Raw genomic sequence first — 15607 nt, forward strand, 5'->3', positions numbered from 1 at the left:
ATAGCTTCTTTACTACTTATAAGTTCATCAATTTAACTTTTGTTAATACATATTATGCGCCACAAATACACTTTAACACCAAAATAGTACAAATAATAAAAAGTAAAAAAACTAAAACCCAACTACGACAAAAAACGACGCTGAAAAAGTATAAAACAAGATTTTCAGAATACTGAACTGAACGAAGTTGCCAATGTAGTTGCATAGTAATTTTCATGTTTGGAAAGGCGTAGTCACACGTTACTTAAACCTACCTACCGTAGCACTTTGACAACTTTGTGAAGTAGAAGGTACGTATTACATATTAAACCAAAAAAATGTTCCTAAAGCCTATTAATTAATTAAGATATATGTAGAAATAAAATGAAAATTCGTATTTTTTCACGTTTTTCTGTATTTGCGAGACCAGGAACTACATGGCCCCTCATGTCCCCGGGCTGGATTTTTTATATGAAGTAGCCACATATGTGAGCTTCAAAAAATAGTAGGTTGTAGACAGCACACTGAAGCACAACTTTGATTTTTTTGCAGAAAACGTAGTGGCGGTGACCAGAAGCGAGTTTATCGAGATTACGAATGGTTAAAACACACAAAAACAATACAATTTCAGGACTATTCCATTATTTCTTAGCTAGATAAGACTAAAAAGAGGTGATGGAGAGTTGTTTAAGAAACATTATAAAGAATTTAGTCAGATTAGCTCAAAATTTGGCAAAAAATGGGTTTAGTTTGGTAAAATTCGGGACGATTTTGTGACAAGGCCGATTGGTGTTGAATGGCTGAATGGTGAAAACTTCAAATTGATACACGTGTTTTGCATCCATCTACGTCATCTTCAGAAAGTCAATCTAGTAGGTACTTCAAGTCCTGGTCGCCCAAAGATTGACTTCGTCCAAACCGCGTTCAAAACAAAAAGAAGACGCAACGAGTTGACGATTTATTTAAGTCCTACAGTACCTACTGACGATTTGGTAATGGCCGCCCAAATATTGTTATAGTTTTATTTAATTTCCATTATTTATTAACCAGCTGTGCTCGCGTCTTTGTATGCGTAAAAATAGTTTAAATAATACTTCCCGTTTTTGCAAAATTTTTCTTTACTGCTCCACCCCTATTGGCTGTAGGGTGTTATATCGACTAATGCCTTTCTTGATAAATGGGCTATTAAATACAAAAATAATTTTTCAAATCGGGCTGTAGCTTAGTTCCTGAAATTAGCGCGTTTAACCAAACAAACAAGGTCTTCAGCTTTGTAATTTTCAGTATAGAAAGCCATATTTAAAAGTAATTAGGCTTAGGTTTAGCATTATACCTTAGTACTTTTACAGAACTAGTGCAAAGATGTTAAAATATCAAGTACCAGTATAAAAAAACAATAATTTACAAGTCCAGTTTAACTAGACCTCCATACACGTACAAAATTTTTAATAAAGAGGGTCAGCTTATGCTGGTTTTTAGTTTTATAATTATCAAAAGCTTTCTGTTCATTTTTTTTAACATATTATATCAAAGTAAGAGTTTTTAAAGCGTTTAGTACCTATTCCAAGCCTTAAATAATTTTGTCCAGCTAGATTGGCCTTTTAGTTCACAGTGCGGCGGGGCGCTTCGCTGTAGGTAATTATCGGATGTACCGCGCGGAGTGAGCCAGGCCTGCCGCAAGTGCCTTGTGGCTTATCAGCCGTCGCTAGAAACCGCTCGGGTTCGATTCCGGCGCAGAGCGCGCCTACGCCGCCCACGCAGCGAGTAGTTGACGCCATCGCGGCGCAGCTGTCCCTTTTACACGCGAGTGCGCTGTCTATGCCGCCATCGCCATCACACGCGCAGCCTTCGTGCATTCATAGTAAGCCGGCCGCGGCGCCGATGGGCGGAGACGTCACTCCGGCCGCTCCTCAATGTAACGCATCCATCGCCGCGTCAAATAAAGTAAACAATCATTCTACTTCTGCGTGTAAGCAGCGATGTATGACGAACTCAACAATATTATTGTCAACTGCGACAGTGATTGTTCGGGACTCATTTAATAATGAACACCTCGTTCGCTGTTTATTAGATAGCGGTTCACAAATTAATTTTATCACCGCAGACTGTTGTAAACGATTAAGTTTAAGTAGTCAATTTTCAGATACTCTCTCTGTCAAGGGTATCGGTGGTACGGAAAAATCCGTTAAGGGTTCCGTATATTTTCAATTCGCGTCCCGCTTTAATTCAAACGTCAAATATAACGTAGATTCGTTAATTGTCGATGAGATAACCGACGATCTTCCTACCGTTCCGGTAGATACTTCCGCATTGCCTTATCTAATGGGTTTACCGCTCGCCGACGAATCGTTTGGCACCCCCGGGCGCATCGACGTGCTGATCGGGGCTTCGCTTTTCCCGCATCTGTTGCTACCTCGCGTGGTCAGCAGCAACTCCTCCGCTCCGCCTGCTGTGCAGACCGTCCTGGGCTACGTAATTATGGGCAGTGTGCCCACGTTGCCTGCGCGACGTAATAAAACATCGCTCGCTTGTTGTTCTTATATTCCGCGTCCGTCTGACATAAACTCATTAGAATCGGCTCTAAAACAATTCTGGCAAATTGATGAGGCTCCTGTCACTCGCTCGACAAGTAAATCATTTGACGAGTTGGAGTGCGAGCATTTCTACGCAGCGACCACGGAACGTGATAGTAATACTGGCAGGTACACAGTTGCCTTACCGTTTCACTCTGATGTTTTCTCTTTGGGAAACTCAGTAGATGTCGCGAAAAAACGCTTCTTCTCGCTTGAGAGAAAATTAGAATCCGCGCCTGAATTACGAGCCGCCTATAATGACGTCATTCGCGAGTATATTGAGAAAGGTTATCTATCTCTTGTATCACCCGATATATTCAACGACAGTCTTTCTGACTACGTTATCCCGCATCACACAGTTGTACGTTTAGATAAATCTACTACTAAACTACGCTCTGTCCTAGACGCTAGCTCTAAGACAAGTTCTGGCCTTTCGCTTAATGACATCCTTCATAGTGGCCCGAATTTACAGGGTGATTTATTTAAAATTCTTTTGAATTTCCGCCTTTTTGAAGTCGCTCTGTCGGCTGATTGTCGTCAAATGTTTTTACAAATTGGCGTAAGAGAAAACGATCGTCGCTATCAACGCATTTTCTATCGTTTCGACATGAACGATCCTTTGGTATTATACCAATTTAACCGCGTTTGCTTTGGACTCAAGTCGAGCCCGTACCACGCTCTCCGCACCGTACAACAGTTGGTTGAGGACGATGGCCATATTTTCCCGCTCGCCCGCGCCGTCGCTTCCGACTCGCTGTATATGGACGATATAGTTTTTAGTGAACTGTCTGACTCGCGCGCTATACAAGTCGCTAACGAATTAATCCTACTTTTCAAAGGAGGTCAGTTCGATTTAGTCAAGTGGACGAGCAATTCCCAATCTGTACTAAACAACATTCCTGCATCCCACAGGTTGTCAGAACAACTAGAATTCGATAAGACCGTAGAACAGAGGGTTCTCGGCCTTCGCTGGTGTAGGTCGAACGACTCCTTTGAATTTCCCATCACCGCGCCCCCTGATACGTGTTCAAAACGCGCTATTTTGTCTGTTGTCGCCCGTCTGTGGGATATTATGGGTTTTGTCGCGCCAGTGATTCTATACGCGAAATTGCTTATAAAAGAGCTGTGGCTGTTGAAGCTCGACTGGGACGATGAGCCCCCGCTTTCTATTATAAATCTTTGGCAATCCTTTCGCTCTGCCTTACCGCTTTTAAATGACTTTAAAATTCCGCGCCATTTAGGTGTGTTTGAAAATTGTATTCTTCGCATAATTGGTTTCTCGGACGCGAGCGAGCGCGCTTACGGCGCCGTCGTTTACGCTCACATTACTTGCGGTGATCAAGTAACTGTGCAGCTGGTCTGTGCCAAGTCTAAGGTTTCGCCAGTCAAACCCATGACCATTGCTCGGCTAGAGCTTTGCGGTGCAGAGCTTCTGTCGAGGTTACTTCGTCGTGTTCATGACACATATGACCCGCGTTATAAGATTACCGGACTTTACGCATTCACCGACTCAAAGGTGACTCTTTGTTGGATTAATTCATCCCCGCACCGCTGGCATACATTTGTGGCCAACCGGGTCGTCCGCATCGTAGACAATGTTCCCGCGGAGCATTTTTACCACGTAGCTGGCACTGAGAATCCCGCGGACTGTCTCTCACGTAGCTTGACGCCCGATAAATTCATTGAGCATCCATTGTGGTTGCACGGACCTGCTTGGGCCCAGCGTGACCCATCTGAATGGCCTATTTTTAAAAATATCCGACTTGGGTTCAAATGCCATTCCAGAGGAAAAGGTACACGCATACTCAGTGGTTTCCGACCCTGAAAATTCTCTTATTCTCGAACTTGCAGAACGCACGTCATCGTGGACGAAGTTACTGCATATTATCGTTTTCATGTATCGTTTTATGAAAAGGATACCTCGCCGCTTTAGCGCAGTCACCGCGAGCGATTTAATATTCGCTGAAAATATCTTGTTACGTCACGTTCAGAGAAGACATTTCTCTAAAGACTTAGAGTGTTTAAATGATAACAAATATTGTTCACCAGCTCTTATAAAACTCAGACCATTTCTTGATAATGACCTGATTCGCGTCGGTGGTCGATTAGATCACTCGGCTGAAGTTTACAGTACAAAACACCCTGTGGTGTTACCACGCCGCGACCGCGTAGTTGATCTTCTTATAGATTATTATCACAAAAAATATTTGCACGCCGGTCCCGAACTTGTAATGACATTATTACGTCATAAGTATTGGATCTTGTCGGCCAGGCGAATTATCCGCTTCAGAATTTATAAATGCAACGCTTGCCACAAGTGGAAACCGCGACCTCTAAATTCGCCGTTAATGAGCGACCTACCTAAATACAGAGTGACCGCTGCTAGTAAAGCATTCTTACATACAGGCTGTGACTACGCTGGTCCTATGCAATATGTGCCCATCCGCTCAAGGGGTGCGAAGAGCCGCAAGGGCTACTTGTGTATATTTACATGTATGACTACACGCGCAATTCACATTGAATTGGCTACCGATCTTTCTACCGCTTCGTTTATCGCCGCGCTTAAACGTTTTTTGTCTCGCCGCGGACCGGTACAATGTTTGTACTCGGATAATGCTACAAACTTTCGCGGGGCCAATTCTTACTTACGCGACTTATACAATTTTATCAATAAAGATTACCGCCCGTATTTTGAGGAAGAGCTCGCTGAGCATCGCATAAGCTGGCAATTTATTCCACCCGCTTCGCCCCACTTTGGTAGCTGTTGGGAGTCCATGGTCAAAACCGTGAAAACTCATCTTTTTAAAACTATAGGTCAACAACTTCTTTCTTATGAAGAGCTTGTTACTATAATAACTCAGATCGAGTGTTTATTGAACTCTAGACCCCTGACCGTTCTTAGTTCTGACCCTTCAGAACCTGAGGTTCTTACGCCTTCACATTTTTTACACACATTCCCGCTTTATTCTTTGCCTGCCGCGGAGATAGGTCCTTCCCTTGAGAACCTTATCGAACGACACTCACTTATGGACAAGATGGTCCAGTCGTTTTGGAAGAGGTGGCGAAGTGAGTATCTTCATAGTTTACAAACGCGTCTTAAATGGAATAAACCCGATGGAGACACGATTAGGGAGGGAACAGTAGTAATACTTATTAATGACAACGCGCCTCCACTATCGTGGCCTTTAGGTATTATCGAGAAGTTACATACTTCTAAGGACGGTGTCACACGGGTTGTATCCGTACGCACTTCTAAGGGTACTCTGATTCGACCAGTGGTACGCTTGTGCCCAATTCCTACGCAGTAATTTATAACTTTTCTCACGCCATTCCCCTCATTCATTTATTAACCGCTATATTTATTATAATACATTTCTTTAAAGGTGACCCTTTAAGGCCGGGGGGGAATGGTGCCGCCATAATATAATCTTTTCTATTTTTAAACTTTCGCGCCTAATCTAAGGTTTTTTTTTCTAATCACATGAATATCGGTGTTTCGCCAGCAAAACACTAAAATCCTTCCTCCTTCCGCATTTCTTATCTTCCCTCTCCCTTGCACGCATACAAGGTGCCCTTGAGCGAGCGAGAAGAAAGCATCGAAAGCGAGTGCAACATTTTGCGCCCACTACGTGGACTGGAAGATTTTTTTTGGCTCGCAATGTGACGTTGGAAAGAGCTCCCGCGCCGCGTTCAGTCCCACAGCTCTGGACTGAATTTATTTATCGTTTTATATTGTGTTAATCGCATTTTGGAGATCTCCCGCGAGTGTATTTCGTGGACCACATATGGTGCAGTACATTGGGTGTGTGAAATACCTCCTAACTCGATCATCATCATCGAAGAAGACGTCCACGTAGACGATACCACCTGGATGCCAGCGCCCGGAAAACCCAGCTCATCATACCAAGGATCTTGCCTACAAATATCTCTCGTGAGTCTTTACCTTTCACATTTCCATCCTTCCCATGTGTTTTGCTGGCCCACGTTCACTTTTATTTCTCATTATTTTATGGAGATCAATAAATTGTCATTCAAAGCAAAATAGTACAAACCGCAAAACCAACACCTACAGTCCACTCCAGGAGTTTCGACTCCTAACCGCGGTGTGAAGGGAATAATTTACTTTCATACTAACGGTGGCTCCATATTGTTTTTGGCCACACCACATATATTATCAAAAAAAAAATCAAAAACAAACAATATTATTTTTTTGTATAGGGCTTATTAAAACACCGTGTTCGAATAAGGCCTACACATAAAACCTTTTAAATAAATCAGTTTAGGAACATCATTTAGTCTTGAATTTTTGTAAACAAAATGAGATCTCAATTTTTGTTAGAACCAGGGCATAAAAAGGCTTTTGAATCATCTTTACGAACTCCTACACAATCTTTGTGATACCACCAAAAGCAGTCCTTTATGGTAGCATATCTGCTACATTGTCTTCGATACAGGCACGATAATACCTTTCCTTTAGAATTATACATACGCCTTTTTTTATCTTTTTTTTTTATTGGTTTTGTATTTTGTTTCTTTTTTTACAGGTTTAGTAATTTTTATCGACTTTGTTTTCTTTTTCTTTTCTGTGCTGTAAGTAACATTCTTATTAAATAAATATTTAGTTACTCTTTGACTCATTTAGTTTGATGAATTTTTCCGTAATCACGTGTTGACATAAGTATCTAATATGGCCTACCATGCTGAAATAAGGCCTAGGCCTTATTAGATATCTCGCTCTTGTTGTCTTTAAAAATTTACAAATAATGCATCTATAGCCAGTAGTACAAATTAATGTAATTATTAGCTAGTAAGAAATATGTAGAAACGATTACCAAGAAAAGCTTAATCTAAAACAGCGTCATTTTACCGAAAATTTAAGATGAAATCGCCAGATTTTTATAAGAGGGCACGAAATCACCCACCACCTTAGAAGAACGCGTGCCAATTGGTGCTGGGATCGTGGATCGGGACGCTCTTGCACTCTACCGGGTTATAGGGCATATGAGTACGTGTCCTTGAAGTATTATCCCGGTTGGATTTATTTATCTGTGTTTTCTGATGTATAGGCCTTATTAGAACGTAGGCCTTATTTGTATCAAGTACCTTAGTTAATTGACTTTGGATGAAATACATAGAATGCATTCTTGTGATTATATTATTATAGCCACAGATGCTAATTCACATTAATATTATGATTGAGTTTACAACGAATAAATTACACCTTAATAATTTATAAATTTTTCTGGTTATTACTTTCAAACTAGTTACACATTAACAATATCACAAATATATTGTACACCTTGATTTTAAATCGAATGAATAAATAATACATTACAGAATTTGCTTATTCATCAAATTATAATATTAAACATGCAATTATCACTACATATTATTAAACAATAACGCTTAAATTAAGATCATGCAATTTTATTACAACAAAATTAATTACAAATAATTAGTTAACGGTAATTAACTCGTATTTATTTGAATGTTAACTTATAGTATTGTTTCTAGATTTTATTTATTATATTAATTTTATCACATTTTGGGAATTTTCATTTATTAAACTTATTTACTATCACTACATTATTATTATTTCACATTAATTTGTGTTGCCTCTTAAGGCAACTTTAAATAACTTATTATTTAAAGTTAGGAGACGTCTTGGTTTTGTGATACATAAGATAAATTGAAACATTTCATTGTAAGCAGATTGTATTGTGAACATAGGTGATGCTTTATGATAGGTACATTTTTGAATATATTCCGATACATAAGATAAATTGAAACATTTCATCGTGAGCAGATTGTATTGTGTATATTGGTGATGTTTAGTAATAGGTACATTGTTAAATATATTCCATTTTAAAAAATTACATTTACATAACTAATTTCAATAATTCAGTATTCCATTCAAAACATTACATTTACATAATTAACTTTTAATAGTGTAATATTTTATTTAAAATATTGCATTTATACATAATTAAATTTCAATAACACTAAAATAATATTTTTCAGTTATAATAATTTTTGCAAGTGAGATTAAATGAATATCTACCATAAATGCTTGCATCATTACCTTGGTATTGGAATTCCAGGATGAGAGTATTCCAAGCGATCAGGTGGTCTCACTATCCTGCCAAAACGAGTTATATATTGATTATTGTTATTATCACTGAATATCGGTGACAGAGATGTTAACTGAACGCTGGAGCCTATGTTTGTATTTATTTGTCTTGGGGCCTGCGCGGGCTGGCCTTCCCTGCGCTGACACGGCTGGGACGCAACTGAGGAGTTGACAGTTATATCATCATAGCTATGATTATACTCATTACGTGCACGCTCCTGGCAATCGATTATGATATGTTTCCTATTTCTACGAATTACATTGTTAGTTTCTAGTCTAATTAAATATGACCTATTATCCAAAACACATTCCACAGTGCCAGAAATCCACTGATTGTTAACTCTGGCTTTTACTTTTTGTGCTATTTTGAGAGGTTTTAAGTTTCTAGCACCCCTGTCAAAATATTTCTTTTGGTATACCTGACGCTCTTTTAGTTTATTTGATATATCTTTATGTACCTTAGGTAACAGAAGCCGTGGTGAACGTAACTTCCTATTATACAACAATTCAGCGGGGGAGGGCAAGTCGCTATTAATTGGTGTGTTTAGGTACTCTAATAGTGCTAAATTGAAATCTGAATTATCATAGGCCGTCTTCCTCATCATTGTTTTAACAGTTTGAACCGCTCGTTCTACTTGCCCATTTGATTGAGGGTATCTGGGTGGCGTCTTTCCGTTCTATACATGGCCAGAACGCACCCATAGGAAACTGCTCGTGTATATTTTGGAATGTCCCTTTGTAAATCGGTCACAACAAACTATACACGAATTTTGCGTACTGATCGTGTATAGTTTGTATCGTGGATGGATTCCGTCTTCGCTCCAAACTATACTACACCACTTACAGTTGACTAGTGTGTTTAGTTGATTTGATTTAGTAAAATATGGAATTATTACTTTTATTAGATATTATGCTCGTGCTTTGTCCTCGAGATTAGAAATAAGAACTACCTATGTAGTATCACGTACGGTGATGCCATTTTTTATACTTATAATAAATCTGTAGAGAGGTCAATTCTGTACATGAAATATATTTTCAAAATAACTATCAGGGGGTGATTAGTGATCGATACTGATGCCAAAAATGCAATCAGTAAAATTTTTGTCTGTCTGTCTGTCTGTCTGTCTGTCTGTCTGTCTGTCTGTCTGTCTGTCTGTATGTTCCTTATAGAAACAAGAACTACTCGACGGTTTTTAACGAAACTTGGTACAATTATTCTTCATACTCCTGGGCAGGTTATAGGATACTTAGGAATTCCCACGGGAACGGGCATTACCGGGAAAATCCTTTTGTATGAAAAATCTAAACCGCTTAAGTTAGACGCTTGAAATTTGGCAAGCAGGTACCTTAGTAAACTTAAAGCTTAGTTACAACCGGATATTGCGAAATTCCAACGGGAACAGGAGTTAGCGGGAAAAAACATTTGTATGAAAAAATCTAAACCGCGTAAGATAGATGAAGGGGGTAAAATGGGATCCACGCGTACGAAGTCGCGGGCGGCCGCTAGTTATTACATAAAATATTATTATTTTACTGAATCTACATACATATAATAAATCTAGATTTATAACACTAATGTAAGTGGTTTCTGAAATTAAATTGATTAGGTAGATTTAAAATTAAATAACAATTATTTATTAGTGTAATCATAAATTCATTTAAAATGAGAGAGAGTGAATGAAGAAAGTTAAACGTGCGTTATTAACTAAAATTGTCGACCGTTTGGTGTAGTGGTTCGAAACGGATAACTGTTCCGGAGGTAGCGGGTTCGATTCCCGCACAGTACAAACATTAATTTGTGTGCATGAACATATTTGTTTGTATTGGACTGGGTGTCTTCTATGTATAATAAGTATGTATTTACAAAAAAAAGTATTTAAGTATGTTTGTTTATATCCGTTATCTAGTACCCATAGTACAAGCTTTGCTTAGTTTGGGACTAGAAGCGCAGTGTAAAATGTCCAGGGATATTTATTTTTATTTATAAGCTTTTATCTCAAGAACAAAATCATTTTGACATACATAATTCTTAATTTAAGAGTTATTGGAGAATTGATAAAATATCAGCCCCAAAACAAATATATTTTCTATGGCAGAATACAAACACCAAAAAACTCAGTTATGAATTAATATGTAATAGAAAGAGAGGTAAATAAGTCAAAATGACGAGCATGCAACTACTCGCGTATATATTGTAATCGCGAACTTATTACAATACATACATGATTAGTCCGTATGCGTACTGACGATGGAGGAAGATAATTAAAATAAAAAAAGAAGAAGAATAAAAATTTTGGAGGAAGATAATTGACCTAAGTCACTACAAAGTATACGCGAGCAGTACGCAGCGTATGCGTACTGGTCGTGTATAGTTTGGAGGAGCTTAGTAAAAAAAGTCATATCCAAACTATACTCGATTAGTTTCACACCCTTGCGTTCTGGCTATGTATAGAACGGAAAGACGCATCTGGGTGAGGAAGTTATGTGTTTAAAATTCAAATTTATTGAAAATTCTCTAAAAGTTTTTGATGAGTATTCAGGACCATTATCTGACATGACAATTTGCGGTATTCCTTGACGCCTAAATATTTGTTTTAACTGTTTTACAATTTCTACTGACGTTGTCGTACGCAATTCTACTATTTCTATAAATTAACTGAAATAATCTATGACTATTAAATAACATTTCGTGCCAAAGTGAAAGAGATCCGTTCCAACTTTGTACCACGCCCTGTTAGGTATTTCATGCGATATAAGTGGTTCTTTTGTGTTTTGTTTTTTATAAGTTAAGCAAGCTTGACAACGTGATAAATGATCTTTTAATTGTGATGACATGTTCGGCCAAAACATAATTTCTTTAGCTCTAAGGTTGCACTTTTCTATTCCTAAATGACCCACATGAATGCTTTTAATCATTGCACTTCTCATAGACTTAGGTATAACAATCCTACTACCTTTCCACACCAGGCCGTAATTTATTGTGAGATCTTGTTTGCTATCCCAATAAGGTTTTACAATATCACTTACTTCACTTTTATGTGTAGGCCAACCACGTTTAATGACTTTAAGTAATTCTTGTAGTTCCCTATCTTCTTTCGTGTGTTTTTGATTTGTATGAAGTGCGAGTCGGTGAGCGGATTATCTGCCGATATTGCACATACTTGCGCCTGCGCATCGAGATGGTCGCGCGGCGACGTGTTGCTATAATTGCCGGGTACGACTGCCCTAGACAGCGCGTCTGCTATGTATAGGTACCTACCTGGTTTATACACTAGCGTGAATGAATAAGGTTGCAATCGCATTAGCATCCTTTGTAGCCTCGGAGTGCCTCGGAGGTGCGCTCGCTAACGGTTTGTTTATAATGTTTACTAGTGGTTTGTGATCTGTTTCTATGACTACGTCGTGGAGGCCGTAAATATACATATAGAATCTTTCGCATGCAAATACACACGCATACAGCTCTTTCTCAATTTGTGCATAGTTTTGTTCAGTTTTAGTAAGCGACTTTGAGGCGTAACATACAGGCAAGCTGTCTTGCATTAAGCATGCACCTAACCCATTTTTACTAGCGTCCACTGATATAACAACTGGTTTCTGTAATGTGTAATATTTTAAATTGGAGGACTTGTTAACTGTTCTTTGATTAAATTGAAGCAATAGTCGTGTGTGTGATCCCAATGCCATGCTATATCTTTTTTTAACAATTCCCTAAGAGGAGCAGTTTTTTCAGAAAAGTTTGGGATAAAGTTACTTACATATGTTACGATGCCTAAAAATCGTTCAACATCTTTTACATTACTCGGCTTGGGCATGTTTTTTATTGCTAAAACATGTTTCTCGTCTGGTTTGATGCCATTTTTTGTGATTTTATGACCAAGATAAGTTAGTTCATTTAATCCAATTTTACATTTTTGTTTGTTTAATTTAATATTTATTTTTCTACACCTCTGTAAGACTGAATATAATATTTTATCGTGAATTTCTTTAGTTTTAGCGTATATTAAAATATCATCAATAAATTGAATTACTCCTTCTATGTCATCAAAATGTCCGTATAGCCTCTTATGAAAGATTTCTGAAGCTGAACTTATACCGTAGGGCATTCTCAAGAATTTAAACCTACCAAATATCGTATTGAACGTACATAGGTCCGTAGAGCTGTCATCTAGTTTAACGTGCCAAAAGCCTTGTTTGGCGTCCAATGTGCTAAAGTACTTAGCACCCGATAAGCTAGCTGCTATTTCCTCAAAAGTAGGCAACTTAAAGTGTTCTCTTTTAATTGCTTTGTTTAGGTCACGTGGATCTAAACATATACGGAGGTCACCATTGGGTTTCTTTACGACTGTCATACTGTTAACCCAGTCTGTTGGACCCTCAACCTTTTGAATAATACCGTCCTTTTGCATTTCTAATAATTTATTCCTAACTTGCTCTTTCAAAGCTACTGGTAATTTCCTAGGAGCGTGCACTACAGGTTGTGCGTCCTCTTTTAATTCTATTTTATAAGTGCCTGGTAAACAACCTATGCCTGAAAACAAATCTGGAAATTTATCTAAAATGTTGACACTGGTGTTTGTAATATGTTTAACTGCCATGACCCGCTGAATTAGGTTCATTTCTTCACAAGAACTCCTTCCCAATATTGGTGGGGATTGAGTATTAACAACAATGAATCTCAGTATGTATACATTTTGTTTATAGATAACTTTAAGAAAACATTTGCCTAGTACTTCAATTTTGCTACCAGCATATCCTTGTAATTTCAGGGTTATCCTAGCTAATTCCCTGTCTAAAATGTTGAGATCTTTTAAGTAAGTTTTTGGTAAGATGTTAACATCGGCTCCAGTGTCTAATTTAAAGTTGATTGGTGTGTTTTTTATCAATAGTACAACTGACCAGTCATTATTACTAGAATTATTATTTATTGTATAAATTACCTGATCACTGGACTCCTCCTGGACCTCGTAAACTTGGCACATTCTTGCGTAATGATTCATTTTATTGCAAGCAATACAGCGTTGCCCAAAAGCTGGGCAGTTGAATTTGTTGTGATTTATTCCACACTTTCTACACATTATGTTTTTATTGCCTTTGGATGTGGATTGTTCATAATTATTTGAAAACACATTTTTCCGCCTCACTGTTTGTTGATTGTGCGATGACACTTGCGTTTGCGCGGAACCGGTGCCGCTATCGCGACGTCGCGCAGGTTGCCGCCATTTTGAAGTTCGATGCGTAGCTGCTGGCGAGTTACGCGGTCCGCCGCGTCTAGTAGGGAATTTAGTGCAATGATTTGTATGGAGACCCCTCCACTTTGGTATAGAAGGCTCATTTTTGCAACAGTGTTTCTTTGGGTGCTCCTGAGTGGATTTCCGTCGGTAGACATCGGGAGCCCCCCCTGTGGTAGCAGGGGGAGGGGGGGGCAAGTTTCCTTCCGCCGCGCTTCACTTTAAGGCCCATATCTTCAAAACTATGGGTATTAGGGCAAGTGTTGTATCATTTTCGGATAGTTAAAGGATGGCGAATTCATTTCTAGAACAAACTTTTTGCCTTTTCATACAAAAAAATTGAAATATTGAGTAAAATTCACAAAAATCAAAAAGTATTTTTTTTAAATAAACGTCGTTTACTTTTAAACCACTGGAGATAATCTAATAAAAAAAATATGACCTGAAAGCTACATTTATCAGGATTATAAAAATATAACACTGTATGGTACTTTTTTCGCAAAAAGTAGGTGAAAAAAATTTTTTCTTCAGGACACAGCGGGCGAATTTTATTGCGCATCGGAAAAAAATATTTATTTTATCCATGAATTCATACTATTTGGTTCATAAGCAAGCAAGAATTATTATTTTAGAATTTATTTAGAGTTGCTGGCACATCAATCTACCATGATTTGTATTTTTTCGTCAATTGATTTTGAACTCTATGTGTGAGACATAAGGTTGAAAATAATTTAAATACATTTTAATATTGAAAATATCATAAGAAGAAAGCACTAAATAAAGAACTTTAATTTGTCTAAACGTCTTAATGATTATTATTATTTTAATTAACACTTTTATTTGTACATACTATTGTACCAGTGATTTAACGGAAAGGTAAGTGTGAGGAAAATGAGGTTTCACAATCATAGTACGGGAAATATTTTTAGCACAAAGGTTACGGCTGTGACCGTTTTAGTTGTTTTTTTCAGACAGCACCAGCTTCTGCACTACTTCTTGCACTTACATCTCACCATTTCCAGGCAAGCCTCGGCAGCTACGGGCAAACCGGTCCATGTAGGCTCCATCTTGCTATCGGCTCTGGTCCACCCCCAACCAGTCGGGTAAAGGGAAGACTGAGTCGGTTGCTTGCAACTAATCCTATACGCGAACCCCTTGGATTGATCTAATAAGAAAGTGGATAGATCTTGAACAAGGGACGACTAGAAAAGAGGACCAAAATCCCAACAGAACAGCCTAATCTGGTTTACTGATAGCTCAAAGATGCAGTAGCGGCGTAGGGGGGGGCCGGGTGCCAAGCATCAGAGGGTGACACATGTCGCACAGATAAGTACTCACTGGCGCATCTGCATAGCAAGTCTGCGGTCTATGTCATTGTCTTTCAATCTTGGAATCGGTAGGTAACCCCAAAATCGTGGGGGTTACCAGGGGGTGCCTTAGGACTTACGCCGCCACTGTAAAGATGGCCTTGGGAACGGGTGTAGGGAACCTACATTATTATTACACTTATACTATTTATTACACAAAACAATCACACAAAAAATATTTCTACAGCTTATAATTATATTATTAACACATTAAAATCATACACATTACATTCATACATCACGCTAACATACATACATTACGCAAATACAAAATATTTATCCGCACAAGCAAACCCGAATGATACCTCGAGTATGCGGCGGGCGATATAC

The sequence above is a fragment of the Ostrinia nubilalis genome, chromosome W (assembly GCF_963855985.1).
Source record: "Ostrinia nubilalis chromosome W, ilOstNubi1.1, whole genome shotgun sequence".
NCBI lineage: Eukaryota > Metazoa > Arthropoda > Insecta > Lepidoptera > Crambidae > Ostrinia > Ostrinia nubilalis.